The sequence below is a fragment of the Falco punctatus genome (assembly GCF_963210335.1).
Source record: "Falco punctatus genome assembly, chromosome: 9".
In the NCBI taxonomy this organism is placed as follows: Eukaryota; Metazoa; Chordata; class Aves; order Falconiformes; family Falconidae; genus Falco; species Falco punctatus.
Window position 1 is genome coordinate 7,398,923 of NC_137589.1, and position 21,423 is coordinate 7,420,345.

Consider the following 21,423-nt stretch of genomic DNA (forward strand, 5'->3'; position numbering starts at 1 on the left):
ATGCCTGTGTCAGGTACATAAGGTCTCTGGAGGACTTTTGGATCTCATATATTGCCAGAAATTTTCTAAAGTTTTCAGTCTATTTTTCCTTGTGCTTTTTAAAATGACGCCACCATGATAGGAAAGTACTATTTCCCAATAAGCAAAAGAAGCATGTGAACACAGTTCCTCTGTGTTGGTGTCCTATACGTAAACAGCCACGTTTCCCACCCTGCGTTTTCTTGTTTAAAAAAAAAAAAAAAACAAAAAACAAAACAAACAAGCCACGAACCATCAATGGAGCACAAAGAAGCTCTGCTGTGCCAGCTAACCAGCTCGCCTGGTGTAGCATAAGGTGCAGGAAAGAAATGAATGTGGCTTGTTGTGACTGATTAAAAGGGGCAAGGAAGGAGCATGGGGAACAATGAGTGCATGCTGTGTGGAGTGTGCATAGTCCCAGAAAGTAAGAGAGTGAAATGCTGCTGAAATATTGATAGGGCGGATAGGATCTGGAATGATTGATGGCATGTCTGTGTGTCTTGGCAAGTTTAATTGGATTTGTTGGGACAGAGGGTGGAAGAATGTGGTGCGTTTCCTTTTGTGGGTTTCTTTCTTTTGGTCTCGTCTTTTCTTTCCTATAGAATTGACATTCAATGCATATACTTTTCATTGTCTGCATAGAAAACCTGGTCTTTATTCCCCTAAATTTTAAGGTTGAGGGAGCTGTGTAGAGGGGATGAAAAGAGATGTAAAACAACTTTCATTGCATTTTATTTACTACTTGTCTTCACTCCTCAGTGAGTACTCAAGCCTAGGGAGAGTGGTAACCTGGGGGGGAAAAGATGAGAAAAAAGAACACATAATTGAATAGTGGCTAAATCAATCTCAGTGTTATGATGCCAGTCATAACAGGAATTCTGCCTTGAGGATATGTTGTGTATATGCTCTACTTGAATGATACTGTGCTTTTCTTTTTGGCTTATCATCAGTAACCAAATTCCTCTTATCTTGCCACAAGATTTGAAGATGGGACTTCAGGCACAATGGTGTTAGGTTATACCAAAGTGACAGAGTCCAGATCCTCCAAAATGCTGATGAGCCCGATGCCTGTTTAGCCTCCTAAATTCCATTGAAACAAGTAGATATCTGTGGGGAAACGCCTCAGTTTCTTTGATGGTCAAAGCCTGGATTCCCAACAAGTTGCCAGCCATGGTGTATGTGGGCTTTCTTCTGCAAGGCTGTCTTTCAGCCTTCTCCTTTTCCTCCTGCCTTTCCCCCGTGTGGGGATCCTGTTGTTTTAAGCAGGACTGCTGAACCATCTTTTCTCTCCCCAGGTCTGATTTCTACTCTCTAGTGGAATTCCCTGGATGTCAAAGCTAGCAAGCAGAAAACCACCTTGGATTCCTGATTCCTGTAAAGCTTTTTGGTTTTTATTTAATAATACAAACTACTTTTTATCAACTGTTTGTTTGATATTTGCATTGAATTTGCTGTTGGTGAAAAGTCCCAGCATGAGGATGGCATGGATGGCAGCTGTGGAAGTTTTGCCTGCACTGTGTGGCTGTGTGGCGGGGTGCTGACCTGGAGGGACACATCCATGGCAAGGAGGGAGAAGATAATGGTTGGACTTAATGTTCTCAAAGGTCTTTTCCAACCTAAATGATTCTATGATATTTTGGTGTCCCAGTTCCTAGCCTTTCACTGTTACAGGTTAACAAGCAATCCAGTTCTTTCTGGATTCACAGGACTGTGGATCTGGAATAGACATCACGTCTGTTGCAGGTTGAACTTCTCCAGCTTCATCTAAAAATTAGTCAAGTTTGTCACTGTGACTCCAGTTACAAGGTTACTCCCTTCTCTGACCTTTGTCCGATTTCTGTTCAGGTCTTGTAGATCAGAGAGCTGATGCTGGGGATGGCAGCTTCCGAGGTGTTTCAAAGAGAGAACCCCAACTGCTGCTCCTCTGCTCAATGGGAGAGAAGCCTGCCTTTGGCAGAGGTGTGGGTGAAGGAGCACGGAATCAAGGAGGGCTTGCCTTGTGTGGGGAAGGTTGAGAACTACTGACAGAGGACACTGCATTTCATCAAAGGGTAAAAGTTTTTGCTTGCTTCTGCTTTGAGCTCAGCTTGAGTCACTAGCCAAGGACTTCATAATCCCTTTTCAAACTTGTGGGCTTTCCAGGCCCTCGGACACATACTTCAGAGCTGTTGCCTCTTCCCTTCTTTTTACTTTCACCTTGCCCCACAAGCAAACTTAACAGTCTGTGAAAACCAGTGGATAGGTAGGTATAGCAAGGGGGGACTTAATGACATGTTCAGTCATCTCTGAAGAGATGAAGTCAAACATGTGTCTGGTAGCAGAATATTTTTGGAGCAGTTTGTCTGCTTTCAAATAACAAGCTTAGTGTAATAACGTCATTACACAGCTCTAAATTCAAGGATGTGTTTTCACTGAAACACAATAGAAGCTAAGTTATCAGTCAGATACCTCATTTTCATTGAAGTAACAGCCAGTTTCACTGGCAGAAGTATTTCTGAATTTTCCATTCTTGCCTACTTAAGGCTGCTTTTGGCACGAGATAAATGTATCTTCTTGAGACTGATTAAAAGACTTCTGGGGAAAAAAAACCCTCAGAGTATAGGAGAACATTCACTGTCTGCTTGTTTGTTTGATCTGATTTGTTTTTATTAGTACCTGTGTTAAATTCAATTTCTGAGAAAAATTATTGATGCAAGAAACCACACATAATTTTTCTGCTCTGGATGTTGTACCTCCTTTCTTATTAAAAGCCTGAATTTCAGAAAAAAATGCAACAGAGGTAACATTCATGAAGAGTCAACCGATGTCTTTTATTACTCCACTAATCAACAAACCTCCATCTCCTGCTTGCTGCAAATCTGCTCCCATTGCCCCAGATGTTAACTCTATGGTCAGTTCTCTTTAATCTTAGCACCCTCTGCTGTGGACAGCTATAATAACATCGTATTTAATTGTTGGTTTATAACTTACATATCTCTTCTAGTACCAAAGGCTCTACAAATGCAGCACAGCTTGTGTCAATGGAGCCACATGTATCTGATATGAAAAATGTGGTTTATTTCTTGTGTTAATCTGGAAGGTAGCTTTTTTCAAATTCTTACTGAAGAAAAGACGTGTAGAATACAGACAAAAGGTTTTAGAATGTTCTCAATTAGAGAGAACCCTAAACCAAAACCTTAATCTTTGCAGGAGAGAGGTGTAGGCATGCAACCCTGCTTGAGCCTGGAGATCACCTCCAGGTTATAAGAAGTTGTTCATATTTGCCGTGTTTTGTTCCTGTGGAACCTGTACTGATCGTACCCCTTCTACCTCTGGTGTCAGGTTTTCTACATGACCAGGGGCACATGGGTTAAAATTAGCTTTGTTGGCTCTCCCTTATCCAGATGTTCTCTCTTGTCAGCACAGTCCCTATCTAGTTCTTCAGGTCAAGGTGTCACTTGTGCCAGTGGGACCGGACAAGGACATGATTCATTGTTTCTTCTTATTTTGTTGAAAAAGATACAACTTTGAAAGTGTCAAAATAGACAAGAAATGAAGAGTGAGTATACATATCTGCCTAATTTATAAAAATAATTTTGCAGGGATTATATGTTAAAAATCAAACTTTGTTATTGTACCTTTCCAGTAACCAGTTCCATTTTTTAATCTTTCTGTGACAGGAGAGGAGTAGATTTGATTTCTGCAGAGATATAGCCTGAAAACTGAAGGAAGAAACTATTTCTAGTAGTAAGCTATGGTCAATTCTTCCATGTTTGTTTAGAGACAAAAAGTCTCCTTTTCCTCCTTAATGAAGCTTCTTGCTGTAGATCCTTGGATAGGAGCATCTTTTCCAGTGACCCTTTCTTCTCTTTCTTCTTCATCTCACATTTAGAACCTTTCTCCAACTCTTGTCAGCACTGAAGACTAACAAGATGGCTGTACCAAAAGGATGCTTTTGAAAAATGTGATGATTTCAGATACCACATAAGCATTTTTCTGTACTTTCAGTGTCTTCCTTTAAATGCCTAAGTATTTGTTATCAACCCTCTCTTCATATTTTATATTTTGTCTTCTAGAAAGCAGCGTGTGTAACAGCAGTAACGGTATGAATCAGTCATTTCCCTTCTCACTCCAACTCCATCTGCTGATCGCTCATATGAGAGCTCTAACAGCAGAGCTGTTTCTGACGGTTCTTGAAGATGTGGAACAGTGAAAGCTTTCTTGTCAAGCCTCCAAGAGCAAATAGCAGCAGAAATGAGATTTTGAATACATTAGTAATAATCCTTGATCTCAAAACACTTTACAAACATTAACTAATTAAGTTTCAAAACAGTGAAGTAAGTTTGCATTAATAAAGCCCATTTGGCAGATGAAGAAGTCGAGGTAAACAAAGGGTAAGTGAAGTGATCAGAGTCAAGTGGTGAGTGAAGGTCAGAGAAAGGTGTTCCGATTTCTCATTGTTCTGCCTTTCACGTGATCTCATTGAGAAAATTTTTGCAGCGAAGCTAGCAGCCATTTTAAATCGAATCATTTGGCATGTTTTGTCACAAGCCTGAGCATTTCTTACAAGAATTAAGATAATATAAAAGCTCACAGAATAATAAACATTTTTAGCCACTCATGTCCAGCTTTGATTGACAAGGGGCCATTTCTGAAAGCATAGGTGGAGCAGCAGTGGCCTGGGGTTTTCCGTGTTGTGAGCCTTCCTTTTCTCATTTGCGTTGCTCTGGTGGTGCCAGCTGGATACAAAACTGCCGTAACCTGCAAAATGTGAATTCACATGGGCTTGACACTGATGTCATGCAACTATCCCACCATTCCTATGGGAGGAGTAAAGCCTCCTCAAGGGATTGCTCTGCTCTGGTGATCCCAGCCAGTCTGTGCAGCCTTGGGGGCTATTATAGAGTGGGATGGCTTAGAGTCAGTGGAGCAACCCTGGCTTAAAACCAACATAAAGTGGAGGATCAGGCACACAGTAGGTGAATCATGCAGAGCAGTGTTGACCCAAACAGAGGATGACGACTTAGAACAGGTTCCTCGGAGACATTAAGTTATCCTTGGAAAGGCAGGTCTTAAAGCCAAGGCTTATACTTTCTTAATGGGTTTCATTAGGAAGAAAGGAAAGGAGCTGGAAAAAAGATGTGTAGCTTAAAAGGGAACAGCTTCAGCACAGTCTAAAATTTGTTCCATTTTTCAATAAAAGAAGCCAATTCTGCCTTCACATTCATGTCCCTTCAAAGTTCAAGGAGGCCTGTATTGTTGGCCTGCTCGCTCAGAATGCTCCAGCCACTTATTGTATGTGGAATGCACTCCAGGGACCAACTGAAAAAATATGATTTAGTGAAAGCTTGTACCCAAAACACATCATTGGCCTCTGATCTCTGAACATTTAAATATTTCAAGCTTACAAGCGGACGCTGTCACGAGGACAGACCCTGATCCCTAGCTGATTCTAGAACATCTGTTGAGGCATTTACCAAGTTAATAGATTAGCTATGAGAATCAGGCAGGTGTTTTTCACCAAAGCCAGAAAACATCAAAATCAGATTGCCCTCCAAGACTTTCAGCACAGGCAATCGAGTTAGAATGACTCATAGAGTCTAACAGATAATAAAACACACATAACATTTGCTTTAAGGTACAGGTGGGGATATTTTGTACTGCGCTTAGGAGAAAGAAAAACTAACTCTATTTGGGAATAGAGTAATTGAATACAGATGGGAGGAGGCAAATGAAAGAATTTAGCAAATATCTCAGTGGAATAGCTAATGGGAACGAGACAGAATAGGAAATTAAAAATTATTCGAAGCAGATGGACCATTCTTTGAGTTTTTTAAAATTTATTAGGGCTGCGAAAAAAATGTGTCTGTTTATTTTCCACGGCCATGAAATTAATGACTTGGTGAGTTGTGCTTGTGCAATTTTATGACTGCCATGTCATTTGTCATAATTTGGGTGCTGTTTGATATGGATTTATGAATATTCCCTCCCCCCAACATGATTTATGGGTGTTGGTCATATGTGAATTAGACTGTCACCTTTAGTATGAAAAAGTACAAATGACAGATTATAAAAAAAAGAAGTGCTCAAGTCCTCAGTGCTGGAAAGCAGAGTTCATAATCTCCTCCTCTGCCTCTTCATTGGAAGTTTTTGTTTGGAGTTGACAATTAAACGTTTGGACTTGAGTCAAGCATATGGGAACATTGAGAGGGCTTGAATAGATCTGAACTCATCTGAACTTCACCTGTGAAACTCAGTTTGAGTCATCCTTTCCTTGTACTGTGCATTGGGGGAAAAAAAAAAAAAAAGTAAAAGATATGTACACTACTTGCCATAGGAACAACTCATTTACTGTACTGGAGCAGCAAGTTGGCATGCAAATTTGCTGTCTTGTTTCCAGTAGTGGCTAGCCCTGAGTGAACCTTCCATGAAAATTGAAAATAATCTTACACAATATGTCCAGTTATGCAGTGCTGCATAATTGAAGGAGTGAAATTTAGAGGACATACAAACCAGCTTGGATTTCTGTAATAATAATAGTATCTTAGGTTTAGATCCAAAGCACTAACTTTCATACTGTTACAGCTTCCACAAAAACTATTAGTATTTGCCATTTGTTTTGCAGCATGTAGCGACAGCATGCACCAGTTTAGGATCGGAGAAGCAGCACAGTTGATCCTGGATTTGAGCTACCTGACTTCAGGCGTTTAACTGAGGCACCTAAGTTAGTACCTAATCACCCAAGGCTCCCCCATCGATGCTGGAAAGTGAGTGATATGCACCTCCAGAGGACAATTCAGCCCACGTGTCTTCGTCCATTGACTATGCAGGCAGAGCAAAACAGTACCCCTTCCTAATTTAGCACCCAGTTGGGTGTGGAAAGTCATGTGATGTGGGAGGAATTAGAGCTCAGTGTGGGCTATAGCTTTAAAAAAGAACAAACAATACACCTTGCATGACAACAAAACATTGCTGATCATCTTTCATGCTGAGCTTGCAAATGCTCCCTTTATGGGGGATATGACTGGTTCATTCTACAGTTCTTAGACAACCATATGCTGAAACCCATTCACTGAGGCCCAGGCAGCATTGCTTCTCCGGTGGGAGGTTGATAATTTTTGGTAGTAAGTATCTCTGCACCTGCAGGGAAAGGATGGATTACTTTGCAGGGAGCCACCAGGGCAGTCTTTGCATGCCTGGATAGCACCTATTACCTCTAAGGGTAATTGATCTGATTTTTCTTGGTTTTGTTTGTTTGTTTGTTTGTTTGTTTGTTTTTTAAATAGTCAAGCATGAGCCTGAGTTAGCAAACCAGTGTAATGTCTGCTGTTGTGATAGCGGCTGAGATGTTTTGCAGTGGTGTTATGCAGCTTCACAGAACTTGGAGGTTCTTGCAAAAATCAACCTGGATCACCTGTATTGAATTCAAGAGAGAGATCCAGTAATCATACTTAGCTGACTCATCAGGAAACCTTCACAGCTATTGGAGAGAGCTCTGCTCATCAATTGCGGTATGTTGATATACATCAGAAATATCCCGTTGCCTGGGCCAATGAAACTTGTTTCCATCTAGCACATCTAATCAATCTATTCCCAGGCTCCTAGTTCCTTTTATTGTGCAAAAGTAGCTGATTGTTAAACTGTCTGGCAGTTCTAAGGTGAATGCTTTTTAGAATTCAGAAAACTGAAAAAGTTTCTATTTCAGTCAAGTCAAACATTTTGCTTAAATGAAAATAAAATGCTCTGCTTGGAATTTACTTACGTTTAAGAAGTTTTTTTCTTACTTGAAAAATGTTTCTAAACAAGCAACTTTTGAATTTTTCTAGATTTTTTTTTTTTTAATTACCAAATGTGAATCATCTCAGTCCTTTTCAAATATTTTGAGTTATGTTCCTTTATGGAAATAAGTGAGTGAAAATGAAGCAAACTTGCAGAACTTTTTTGTTCCACCAAGCCTGCATTCATCCCAAAGAATGTTTTGGTCAAAGCACTGAGCCTCGATTAATTCTCCTAGTTACTCTTCTGTTTTCTCACTTACTGGATGGATTGCCCTGTACATGTTGCATTATGTTTTGCCATATTTTGAAATTAGTAAATTTAATATGATATCCTTTTCTGTAAAAACAATTATACTAGGTTTGGGTTTGAGAGAGGGGAGAGTATCTGCTGTTGGATAAGAATAGTGTTCTCGCTGAGGTTAGATCAAAGCTGTTTTGACCGTATCTGGCATTTAAAAGGCCAACCTGCTCATACTCTGTTACCATAAAGAAATTTGCCAGGAAGGCAGGTGTCTAACTATACAGGCAATCAGATTACAGAGCAAAGTAATCATGATTTCTGATTTTGAGCATAGCTTGCCACATTAGCACATGTACTTTGGAGGAGAGGGAGAAGTAATCAGAGAAAGATAGGGACAAGGGTGGAGATCATTTGAGCTGGTACAGTTCTAATAGGGTAGTAAATTTTGTGTAGTTTTTATTGAAATAATTTGTTTCCTTTATATGTTTAAAAAAAAAAAAAAACAAACAACTCAAACCTATCTGAAAATGAGAAAATCCCTGAGTTTGCTTTCATTTGTTTTTAAGAGTTACTGAAATGTAGCAATGTGTTTCTTGGGAGGCACCGTTCGCACACACAGGTCTGCAACTCTGAGAGAGTCACAGCTGCAGAGTTTCTTTAAGGCATGCATGCTTGGCTTTGACACGCTGAGATTTATGGTGAGAGTTGAGTTCTTGTACCAATGGTGACGTTTCCTGAATAGTTTTCATCCAGATGGTCTCCAAGAGGATAAGGTTTAACAAGATTTATGCACTGAGAGAGGGCAATATGAATTAAAATTACAAGGGGTACTGTATATACACTACTTCTTCCCATTTTACTGCCTCACGCAATGTAGAAAATCCTCTCTCTCCATTCCCCCCCGAAACGAAGTTAAATGGAGCTGCTTCTTTCAACATATCGTTCCACTCGGTGCAGATTAGGGCTCTGGCAAACAAGTGCTATTAATTTTGCTGAGGTGGAGGAAGGGGTTACCGCCCTTAACATCTACCCTGCCACTTTGCCATGGTCTTCCACCCTTCTAGTAGAGGCAGCAGATGCAAGCGAGTGCCAGTTTATCAGCTGTCATAGTTTGCAGACCATTGGCAGTTAAAATTAATGTGCTGGCTCTGAGCTGTATGGATGAGGGCTAGACCATGTTGCTTTGTGATGGCTCTGTTTCAGCTTCTGGTGGGGGACTGCCGCAGACAGCTGGGAGAGGTAACCTCTTAAGCCATTACCACCAAATCCAGCACAACCTCTGACTGAGCTCCAAGTCCTCAGCCTTTGAGGGGCGTTAGAGCTAACAGCACTGTTTGGAGTCCTGAGGTTTATCTTCAACGAGTTGTAGGCTCAGTTAAAGTCAGTGGAGCGCCGGTGATTTGTGCGAGCTAAGGATCTATGTGTGGTAATTCAGGTTGCGATTGCCAAACGTAGATTTTTCTGGAAATTGCATGTATTTTGCCAACACAAGAACGGATGTTATTTCATATAAAAGCCTGGTAGGTTTTTACAAGGTTATTATTTCACAGATAGTGAAACAATTAAGCACATGCTTAACTTCTGCAGGATAAGTATTTTCACCAGAGAAAGCTAAAAGGTATTGCTCCCATGCTTAAAGTTAAATGCTTTGTAAGCATTTTCTTGCACAGAGTCAGAAGATTTATTGTTTTCTGAGTTTGTCTTTTTTAAATACTATTAGGTCATTCTGGAAGTTCTAGTACTACAGGCTTATTCAAGTTCTGCTTGAAAAAATTTGGTATTAAAAGATCAGTGTGTCTTATCCATTTGTGGTCTTCCTTACTTGCAGATTGATTCCCCCCAGTGTCTTGAAATATCAAAAGTATCTTAACTGTTAATAATTTGGCTTCTTCAGCAGGATCAACACATTTCAGTTTGAATATCTGAATCAAGCTAAAACTCCAGTGACAGAAGGAAACAAGCACATCCTGGAGGAGCATTTATAGAAAAATACATTGTCCTGCTTGATACCCAGAAAAAACACTTTTGCCAGCATACTGTATTTAGGACTTTGAGCATGTTCAAGGTTTTGGGAGTTTGGTTTTTTTTATATAATTTTTGTTATTTTATTTTATTTTGCTTTGCTGTCTCATATTATTTGGAGAAATCTCTTTCATGCATTGCCTGCTGCCAGTTGAGTTCTAACAGATGAGTTCTTCACAAGCAATGGCTGGTCTTGAGTCCTTCAGTTTCTCAGTTGTCAACTTGTGATTCTTTTATTTTTGAAAGGTAGCTACTCAGCGTTTCATAAAATCATCTGCACTTTATAGCGTCTCAATTTTATCAGCCTCAAGTATAAGAACTGAAAATCACCAGTTGCTTTTGAAATCTTGGGCTAGGTGAAAAATATCTTTTTAAAACAATGGAAAATAACAAGTGAGGAGAGTTTGTGGTGGTTCTTCATGGCTAAGAATGGACAGCCTGAGTAAAATGTAAAAGGGTTAATAACCGTAATGAAATAGGCCTCATTGTATTGTTGCAAGTTAAAAATATGCCTCTTGCCACAGGGCTTGCATTAATATTGTTTGAGAGAAGTAGCATCAATGTACTGTAATAGACTTTTATTAATAGGCTAGCACAGTCATCAGTCTCTGGGTTGGTGTGATGGCTGAATACAGTGAACATGAGCATCTTGACAAGCAAGTAACAAAATCTATCAATCATTTTCAGCATGAAGATGCTGTGATAATTATGTTTACAGTGGTAATAAAATATGGATAAATACAGTGTTCAAACCCATGGAAATTTTAGGGTGCAGGGTGAATATTCCATGAAATATAAAAGATGGCATCACCATAAATTCAGCTAGCTATGTAGACTGAGATCATTATTCTCTTGACCCATCTTGCTATTTTTGGAAGAAATTTCATGCATTTTTCATTCAGCGCTGTTCAATGGTAAAATCACTGCAAGGCTAAAGGCCTAGGTTGCGTTCTTTTCTTGCCGTAATCGCTTGCAAGGATGTTCAGTGCCCTTCCTGTTGATGGTGCTGATGCCCTCAGAACGGCAGTATGGTGGCATTTAATAATTAGTGTTAGTCACCTTTTCTTTCCAGTATTGGCCAGATAAAGACTGGGGCATGTTCTGCTCCCTTTTATGCTGATCTGTGTGGGCGGTTGACTCCATTTATTTCAGTGGAATTACTCTAAGTTTATGGTACAAGGAAAAACAAAATTCCTGGTCTAGTGCCTTCTGGTATCAATGAGCCAAAGTCTCCTAGACTGAGAAATGATCTGTCACATGATGCTGGGGAAAAAAGCTCCTGATTTTTATTTATTACACACACACCCCCATCTTAGGGGCCATGTCCCTGGCAGGATAAAGAAGCCTTATGTAGTGGGAATCCATCACGTTTACATCTTTTCAATCTCTTTATAAAGGCAGGTTAATCTGTACTTCAACATAAAGAACATGGCCCAGCCTGAGTCACCAATCTGCCCCATGCTAGAGAGCATCTGCATTCTTTTTAATTAGTAAATTCAGTTCCTGGAAAAAGGTGCTAGTCTGTCAGTCCACGATACCTGGTGCCTTTGTGCTCAACTGTGGCACAGCCCTGCGTGGGCAGCAGCAGAGGAGGCTTCTCCTGCCAGTGTGTCTCCACCCTGGCCTGTAGTGGGGGAGAGGTAACTTTGCTTCCCATGCTTCATTTAATTCTTGGCTCTGTCTGCTGAGAATGGCAATGGAGTTGCCAGTTGTGGCATGCACATTTATTGCTAGGAAGTGAGCCAGAACCACCAATCCATTTTGCATAGACACTGAACAGCAATGGTAAATACTTCTTGTTCATTACTAACCTAAGCCGGATTTGAACTGAAGACTTGGAGGTGAAAGACTGTCTCCCATTCCTTAATCCCCTTAACATTTCAGTCTGCCTCATAAAATTTGCTAAAAAACAAATGTAAACCTCATGTATAAAATGAAATCCAGGAGAGAAAAGAAAATCCAGAGTGAAGACTGAGTCTGTTTTCTTCTTCAGCAAGCTGCTTTGCTCGTAGTGACCCTGGAAAATTGTTCTCTGATTATTCTCTTGAGAGATTACTCTAATTTCTTGCTGCTGTAGATGGCCATATGATCAATTGTCATCAATCACTGCCTGATGATGGGTCATTACTTACCAGTGCATACTTGGGGGAAAAACACATGCGACTTCCATTAGGAGGCAGAGTGCACCTACATCAAATATGAAGTGTACAGTAAGTTCTCATTAATAACATTTCAAGACTGTCCTCCTGAAGTTCCTAGCACAGAAGCTGCCTTCATAGTGGAAGAACTGAAACTAAGAAAGGTTTGCAGCTTACAGTCAGGAAAATTATTATTCCCACAAGTAAAAAATCTGATTTGTAGTTAAGCATTTCAATAACAGAGATTGGTTTTATTTAGAAAGAAAGGTACAGCCCATTCTCTTCTGTTCTTTCCTTCAGGACCTCCTAGCTTGAGAGAGATTTTGTATTTTAATTAATTCATTTAATTACATTAAGTTACAGCCAGGATAAATATTCTCTTCTTGTTCCATTTCAAAGTTAAGAATGCATGTATGGCATTATGGAAAATGCTGCATCTCATGGGTACTGTGCTGGTCAGGAAGTCTGGATGTCTTCAGGAACATTAGAGAGTAATTGTAATGAAATTTTAAAATACATTTCTTTTACATTTTCTAAACATCCTAGAAGCAATTCAAATCAAACAGACCTTCAGCTGAGTAAACTATTGAGAATTAAATAACTTAAAACAAGCACAGCCCTGCTATGCTGAGTGGCCTTTTGAACGGATTCTGCAAGGACAACCTCTTTCCTATAAAGGTGAAGGCTGGAAATTGGAAGAAGCAGTTGGGTTTTTTGGTCCCAGCAAATGGAGGGTGTTGAAACATGTAGAAGTGGGACTGGATGAGCTGCACGGTCATCTGGTCACAGTGCTGGGTGTTCCAGCATTGGGCACCAAATGACACTGGGTCTGGTGCACGCTGTTGTCAATAGATAGATACAGCCATCCGTGTCCTGTGAGCAGGATTGGTTTCCGTGCTTCCCCCTCCTTCCCCAAAGTCCCATGCCTGTGGAAGAGCTCCTAAGAAGCAGTTTGGAGAGAAGCAAGGGAAAAGAAAAGTCCGTCCTCCAACTAGTGCTTGTTTGGAATCTTTTGTGCAAACAGCCAGTAAGGGCACTGGTGAGTAATCACAAGCAGAGGTTCTTATCCATTAAGAAATTGAGCGTAGAGCTCTTTTTTGGGGGTTGGGGTTTTTTTGGGTTGGTTAGTTTTTGCTGTGGGTTTGGAGTAGTCTTTGCTTTTTGCTTGTATGTGACACACGGTGCAAAAAGGTACAGATTAGTAGAATAACCCCGTTTGAAATGACTATCAGATCACTTATTTTTGACCACCTCAGAGTCAGTGCTGAAATCCTGTAGACATGGGAGGGAGTGGTCAGCTCAGGCCTCATATCCTCATGTACACAGGTGGGACTGTGCTTCAGCACAGGGCGCAGGCTGCAGTTCAGCAGCTTTAAATTCACTGGCATTGACTGAAGTTTCTCAGCTGTGACTGTCTTGAGCCCTTCCCCATGACCTCGCTGAAGCCTGCCCTGCTCTCAGTATTTGAGCTAGCTAAAGCTACTTGGAGTATGTCCCCACCTCTGGATTACAATGGAAGTTATTGCAATGAATCACAACTGCAAACATTTTGCTCGAAGCATTTATCAGCTGAGCTTTGGCCTGGTTCCTGATCACAAATTGGCCCTGGATGGTTATTTGTAATATGCTGTTTAACACTGGAATGTACATTTTGGACACGTTTTGGGAAACGATCTCTTTGGGAAATATCATGGTCTCTACACCTTCCAGCTTAATGCACTGTGCTCACTCATCTATATTTATGAAGTTGTATGGGTTTAAATGGGGAATTTTATAGAGGAAGTTTGAGCCACAATCCCATTGAAACATAGGGAGAGCTCAGTACCTCCTTCCCTTATGTTATAAAATCGTAGGTAAAAGCCCTTTGCAAATTTGAAGTCATTTAGGGCTTACATGAATGCCAGATGGAGGTGCCAAGGAAGAAAGTCAATAGGATTTGGGCTTTTTTCTATATTCTCCAGTCACTACGTTGTGTCTTCAGACACTGACCTGTGTTTGTAAATCTCACCCCTAGTATTCTTGAAAATCCTGCCCTTTAGCTGGTGTGCTTCTGCAGTAGATTAACTACCCGGTTGCCCAGCTATAACTGAAGCAGGACTGCAGTGTCACCAATGCACACTCCTCTCTGGCACCACCTAGTGACTCCAGAACTAGGCTTCCCAACACTGCTGTCTTCCCATGGAAAACAAGACGTGTTTTCCTTTGGCAATAGCTTAAAATTCAGTTTGGCGCAGATACTGCTCTCCTGAAAGGAGCTCACCTTAGAGCAATGGTTGCAAAGCCTCTTGGGAGAAAGCTTTGTAGTATGGCTCTTGTACTAACAGTTTATATTCGTAATTCAAGGTGCAAAACTGCCAAAGCACATAAAAAATAATGTGAAGATCTCGTTATAGATATTTTGTTACAGTAAGAATCAAGAATGGGTATGTGTATGTCTGTTTTAAGACTGTCATAGTCTTTGAGCATCTTTTCTAGTCCTAATAAAATAGCTGAGAATGAAATGAGCATACTTAAATTATAGAATGATTCAGGGCATCGTGTTGTTAATAATGTAGAGAAATGAGATATAAAAGCTTTTACTCAAGCATACCCTAAAGCAAATTTAAGTAGAGCACACAGCTATGATGCTGATTGTTTTCACAGGTGTTGGCACCATATGAATTAAATGAAGAAAAAAATGGTGAAACTTTTATGACTCATTAGAATTATGTGGTTTTCTATCCTGTCCTAACAACTGAAAAAAGGTGTAATTTACATTTGCAGCCAAATGGCGTGAAGTAACATTATACTTCACTGACATGAAAAGAGGAGACTTCCAGATGATTACTATTCTGAACTTCTCTAGTTCTCAAATCCTGGATTTTCAGTTTTTCATGTGGACTTTTGAGAGCCAAAATTATTGCCCCGTAAAAAACCAACCAACCAACCAACCAAAAAACAAAAAAAAACCCAACCAAGCAAAACCCAACACACTACCAAAAAGGAATATGGTAACTTTGAATCTATAGAACATGTGGTTTCAAGGAGCTAAGTGCCGTTCATTACATGTAACACGTTTACAATCAGAATATTTCTCCTTTTCATCAAAGAACACTCTTGGTGGATACAAATTGAACGACATCCATGTTTTTTTTAAACAAATAAAACCCTGCATCCTCCTTTCCCCCTCTCCTTTTCAGAGTTTGATTTTTTTCTACCAGGATTGTTCTGCTGTAGATCTTAAATATTTACATGAAGGAGGTATCTTGACAGGCTGATCTATAGCAGGAAAGCAACAAATAAACAAATCCATGTCTACAGTATTTTAGATCCTGGTTTCCTGAGCTGCTAATTGTTTATTTTTCCTATTGTAAAAACCTGCACTGAAATACATTCAAAATGGAGTTCACATGGCAGCTTTCAGGCAGCATCTAATGTTTTAACAAAGCCATAATACAAGCCTCAGCTTCCCATACACTGCATAGTTGGCTAAAAAAGAAAGCAGCTGATTTATCAGAGCCTCTGCGCTGTCGATGAGTCTTCAGAAAAAGAACATGTCGTACTCTGCAACTGAGAATTTTTTGCAAACACCTAATAAACCAGAAAAAGAAAGTTTTGCTGGGCTTCACGAGCACATTTTTCTCTTCTCACCAGAGCACCAAACCCAGTTTGTATTCCTACTTTCATTTATTTCATCCTCCCCTGAAATTTCTCATAGCACAAACTCACTCAATTCTGGCTGGCTAATTTGCATCTCATGGCCTTGCAGTTATCTCTTTAGGAGGTGAACTATTAAAAATACATTAGCCTGGTGTGGATGGTAACTGGCCAAATGCTGCTGGTTTTGAAGGCAATCTGGGAAGCCTCATGCTCTCTCTGACTTTTGATAGCTGTGCGAGTCAGTTGTTTGCTTTTGCTGTCCTTGGACTTGAAAAGTTCTAGCAGCAGATGTAGGTGAGATGATTGTTCTTCTGCAAGTCTGGATTGAGAAAAGTGCTTTTCTTTCTTTCTAAGCTTGCTCTAATCTTTAACGTTACCCTTATTTCTGTTCTGCCAGAACTGTGTCCTATTAGCGTCCAAAAATGTTACACATAACTTTGGCTTGCTTACAGAAGATGATCCAACCACTAACATTTGCCTTCTGTAGCTGAATGCTGAAAGAAAAAATAATCCACATTTGAAATGTGAGACTTTGCTGCTGTCAGTTTCTGGAGCTGATTATTAGGACTGTGATTTTTATCTACTCACTTGTACAGTAATTAAAAGCAATTCCCTCATCAGTTATCATCCTGTGAAGCCAGCTTTTAAGCACTGCTTGATGCTTAGGTTTATTAACCTAAGCCCACGTTAAAGAAAGGTGACATAGTTTAAAAAGTAAGAATGGACACATCTGCTCTGAAACAAAGAGCTGAATGTAAAATAGGTGCTTATTGTTAAAGCGGCAAAAGCAGCGATGTGATTTTAATTGGCAAAGTAGCAGTAATCACCTGGCTTGGGCCAGGCGTACACCTTCATTCTGTCCACTCCCATCTGTGCCCTTTTTATGTGGGTTATTTTCTGTGTGGATGTATCCTGTCATGATGGAGTAGGTGGTTAGAGACTTCAGGAGGAAATCAGCGAATCAATTACTGTGGCATGCTGAAGAGGAAGAGCTGTTCAGCTGCCTGACAACCTTTGCCACACCTTCTAGCAGGTATTGATGAGCACAAATGCTTCCCAGTGTCAGCTCCAAATCCAAGCTATTTTATATTAACTGAATACCATGCCTCTTGCCATCAACCAACATTGATAGCTGAGGACATCTTTACTGCAGGAAAGAGATGTCAAGTAATAGACAGTGAAGATCCTCGATATTTACCTGCGATAGCTTTTCTAGATGGATGCTGGAGACAAAACATCAGGTTGGATGAAGGCAGACTGAAAGCGAGCCCAACTATGGATCTATCACACTGGACTTTTCTTGACCACTGCACTGAAAACTATGTGGAATCTTGTGAGAATGCTCAAAAATTAGAAAAAACAGGCATTTAGAGAAGAAAGTTGCAAGTGGAGCAGAAGTTTCTAAAGAATTACAAGTTTGCAGAGCGCCTAAAGTGCTCACGTGGGGGTGCCTGAGAAAGAGGAGTAGAAACAGCTCTGGTGTAAAGGTGCAGACTGCAGCATTTACCGATGGAGTCCTCATACATGCCGAAAGGGTAAACAACAAGGTGAAAAGTTACTACTGAGTCTGCTCCTTCAGATGGAGCCGTTAAAGGCAGTCCAACAGATCAGCACGGTGTGTGACAGGCAGTAAAGCGGTTTGCAATCCATGGTCAGCCAGAGAGAAAGGAGTGAGTGCCACAGGAGGTTGTGCCCACCCCCAGCCACACTAGGACGTGAATGAAGAACTGCATGGATTTTGTTTTAAGTGGAAGCGAACAGTAATCCCAGGAGATTTAAGAGCTGAGATCATGCAGTGGATACATATTTCACACCTGGGGATAGAGACATGCCTGAGATGAGCCAGGAAATGTATCTACAGGCCAGGCATGAATACCCAGTTGAAAGCATACATGGAACAGTGCAAGCTGTGCAAAGAACATAGTGATTGACAAGAAATGCCTCATGAAATCCCAGCCCAGCCCTGGGAAAAGGTCAGAACAGACTTGTTAATTTCCAGTGAAAGAAACTTTATGGCCACAGTAGATTACTAACCCAGTTTCTGGAAGGTGCATGGACAAGAGCAATGATCAGAAAACTGAAGGCATGGATTTTGAGATGTGCTATACCTCACTCATTGGGACCCAGTGAAAAGTTCCTGATACCCTTCATCTAAGCATTTGAACATTTTGGTGCCTTTAGAAACTTCTGTGTGAGATTTATGTCCCTGAAAACACGCAACAGAACAGGAAGATGGCATCAGCCTTGACGACAGCCGAGAAGCTGATGGCAGTGTTAGGTAGATGATAAAGGTGTTTGGCCTGGTTATTTTGAACCTTATATGTGCTAAATGCTCCTACGGTTTAAAGAGAGATGCACTCAGACACTGTCCTTGCAGTCTAGGTAAGCATGTCTACTAAAGCCTGGGGCAAAACCAATTGATATTTTTTCCTTCACAGTTCTTAAGAAAGTAAGGAAGCACAAAGGACATAAAACCGAGAGGTTACTGTATGCAGGATGGTGTCCACGAAATTAGCCACAAAGTTATTACAAAAAGTAACAGCAAAGAAGTTGTTATTGGGTGCAAGATGTGAAATCAGTGGAACGAGCAGGAAAAATGAAACTCAAGACATCATGCTGGACTGGAATCAAAGAGGGCACCAGGGGACTGTAGTTTGTTAGGTTAGTGTAAGCAAGACAAAAGGGATGCAAAATGTGTCATCAATACAGAGGGTCTGTGTAACTGATCCTTTTGAGTGCCCTCAATAATAACAGGACATGGGGAACTTGAACAGTGCAGAGAACCTTGGTGGCTTCATCATTGGCACCCAGAGTTGTTTTAGCTGTTACTGAGTAGCCTGCCTGGCATCTATTTGCCGCCCTGGTGGAGTGTCAGTCTGCTTTAGGTCCTGCGTCATACCTGCTATTCCCGTGCAGATGTCCTGGATGCCATACGGCCTCTCAAATGGCACCGGGCACCTGTGCGTTGGACAGAGGAATCCTGGCCTTCACTTTATGAAGCAGCGTGCTCTTGGAGGGCCACGACAGCATGGTAATAGCCCCAGCCAAGTATGGCAGCTATGGGCAAGTTGGAGAAATCTTTAAACAGGTAAGTCTGTGCAATAATTATCTTTGGCTTGGGTCTTTTAAGGCTGGCTGTGGGCTTAGCCCTGCAGGTTCCTGCCTTAGCCAAGAATGAATCGCCTGTGGGGAGTTGTAATTCTCAGAGCAGATGGGAGCTGTCAGGTTCACAGTCAGAGATGATGGAAAGGGATACAACATGTAACAGCTCCCTTTGGGCGGGAGAGATCAGGGGGACAGGTGAGTCTCTCCAGCCAAAGGGAGGGTATCACAGATAAAGATACTTTAGGAAGACGCTTTAACAGGCAGTCAGGTGTCTATGTAAAATACCCAGAGGAGAAAGCAATTAAAAGAGCTGTTGTAGTTGATTAAAAAAAAAAAAAAATTGAAGAAAATGGAGTTAGTCTGAGAATGAACTTAATCACCAAGGTGCCCTTGAAGTTTATCAGACCACCTAGAGGTGCAATATCCTAGACAGGCAATGAGTTCTCAGAAATATCCTTCATCTAATCTTTTTTTTATTATTTTCCCCTACCCTAGAATGATTGAAGTGTTTTGGTTTGGTTTGGTTGGAAGACTGAACTAGCTTGCCAGAGGGAATTCGGAGGAAACCAGAACATTTTCCCAAAGAGAAGGTAAGGCCCAGCCACACCTTACAACATCAAATCTTTAATCATGTACCTGCCTGTATAGCAGCAGCAATATTCAGTGTTTCTGTAACATTATTCATGCAAGAATTTCAAAGCACTTCATAAGCACTAATTAATCAAACCTCACAAACACTCAGCAAGCAGCAACTTTGCCCACCAATGGAGTGTAATCACTTCTAAAATGGAACATGATGGCAGTTTGATATCACGGAATGTGATGCAACAGGTCAAGGCAAATGGAACACGAGTAACTGAGGGCACTTGGGAAGTACCCATCCTTAAGCAGCTTTGCAGATGCAGTGCTGCTGTTACACTGGATGTGCTTTGTGGAAATATTTGCTAAAAATATTTTTGTGAAAAAGCAGGGTTTTGTGTTGCACCCAAAAGAACAATTTTGAGATATATTTTATTTTATATGAAAATTTATATGAAATATATTTTTAAAATTCCTGATAGAGCTTCTAACACTAAAGATAAGTATCTACACTTTGCACAGGCAACCCATCAGAATGCTTTCCTCTCATTGTGGGTCCTGTTGTTTCCATTTCTCTAGCCAGTGGCACCTGCAGTCCTAGAGATTGTGAAATAAACTGCTCCTGCGTGGTTCTTGACCCCCTAGGTGCTGCCAGCTGAGGTTCCCCAGGGGGAGAAGGAAGCTGTGGCAGAGGCTGCTGGCTCTACCTTCAGTTCCTCTGCATTCTGAGGAACGACCTGGCACCTGTAGTACTTCACTCCCCAGATGGCTGTCTCAAAGCTATGATCCCCAGCCACAAACCTGCTCCAGTGCAGAAGCCACGGGGCCTAAATTAAGACCTTTGCTTGGCCTAGTTAAAGCTGTCAACATCCTAGTTGACTACAATGGGAGAAAGACTGGGCTGGCCCAGTTTCTTTATATTTCTGTCAATCCGATCTTGAGGGGCGGACTAATTCAGATGTGTATATGTTGCTAATACTCTGAGTGTGTATCTTCCCAATTAAGCATATGTTGAACAACCCTGAGCTTTTCCTGTCTATAAGCAAAACATCCTTGTAGTTTAGGTCTCCTAGTCCATCACCTCTCATCTCTTTTGGAAGCAAATGGGACATGTATTTTTCTGACATCATACAATAAAATTATATTGTACTTGTGTAAAACAATGTGCAAACCATTAAGTAGAATAATGAAATGCTGGAAGTTAAAACAATGATCTTGGATGATTTAAACCTTGCTACATTTTAAACGTGCAATATGTTTGCAAGAATGAAATTGGTCTTTGGGGCTGAATAAATAGTACAGATATCCAGCCTATTTTGGAAAGAACAAGTAATACCTCGGAACATAATTTAAACCAGCGTTGTAATTAGCTGGTCATTTCACATTACTAGAGTTCTGGTCTTGTTGTTTGGCTTTATAAATGACCCATATAGTCATCTTCTAATTATACATGGTATGTTTAAAAAAAACAGCAGAAACCACCAAAGTGTTTGGATGAGAATCTTTCTTTTGGCAGAATGGCAAAGAGTAAATTATTTAGATGGATTATGTGGAACACTCCCCATTAATATGCCTTTTCAAACTTATTTAAAACCCCAAGGTCTGGAGGCTCCTTTAACCATACCTTCAGGATATCATAATTCTCCCTGACTTCACTTCCTGATCATGAACCAACAGTATTTTCAGTCCAAACGCATCTCACTGTACATCTAACTGATAAATACTGAATATTACTGTGAATGCAAAAAAGGAGGTTTGTTCCTCATTAGGGTATAAACTGTAGAAGCAAAAACTGTATTATAGAAATTCAGTCAAACTTTTGGAGGACCAAATTGAGAAGCTAGGAGGACTGGGCTTTTCCCTGGGACATGTCCTCTGACTGCAGCATAGGGTATGAAAATCTTTTTGACTTTCACACTGGGTC

At 40.7% G+C, this 21,423-nt stretch overlaps 1 long non-coding RNA gene across 3 annotated transcripts in view; it reads left to right on the top strand.

Annotated features, from left to right (window-relative positions):
* The window catches only part of LOC308070013, a 166,562-nt gene that overhangs the window by 47,977 nt on the left and 97,162 nt on the right, over positions 1–21,423 (top strand). The window contains exons 2-3 of one of the 3 annotated variants that reach the window (XR_013930590.1): positions 1,314–1,392; positions 1,864–21,423. The exon at positions 1,864–21,423 is cut by the window's right edge and continues 7,265 nt beyond it. This is a non-coding gene — a long non-coding RNA (uncharacterized lncRNA). The other 2 variants (XR_013930588.1, XR_013930589.1) reach the window with 2 other exon arrangements.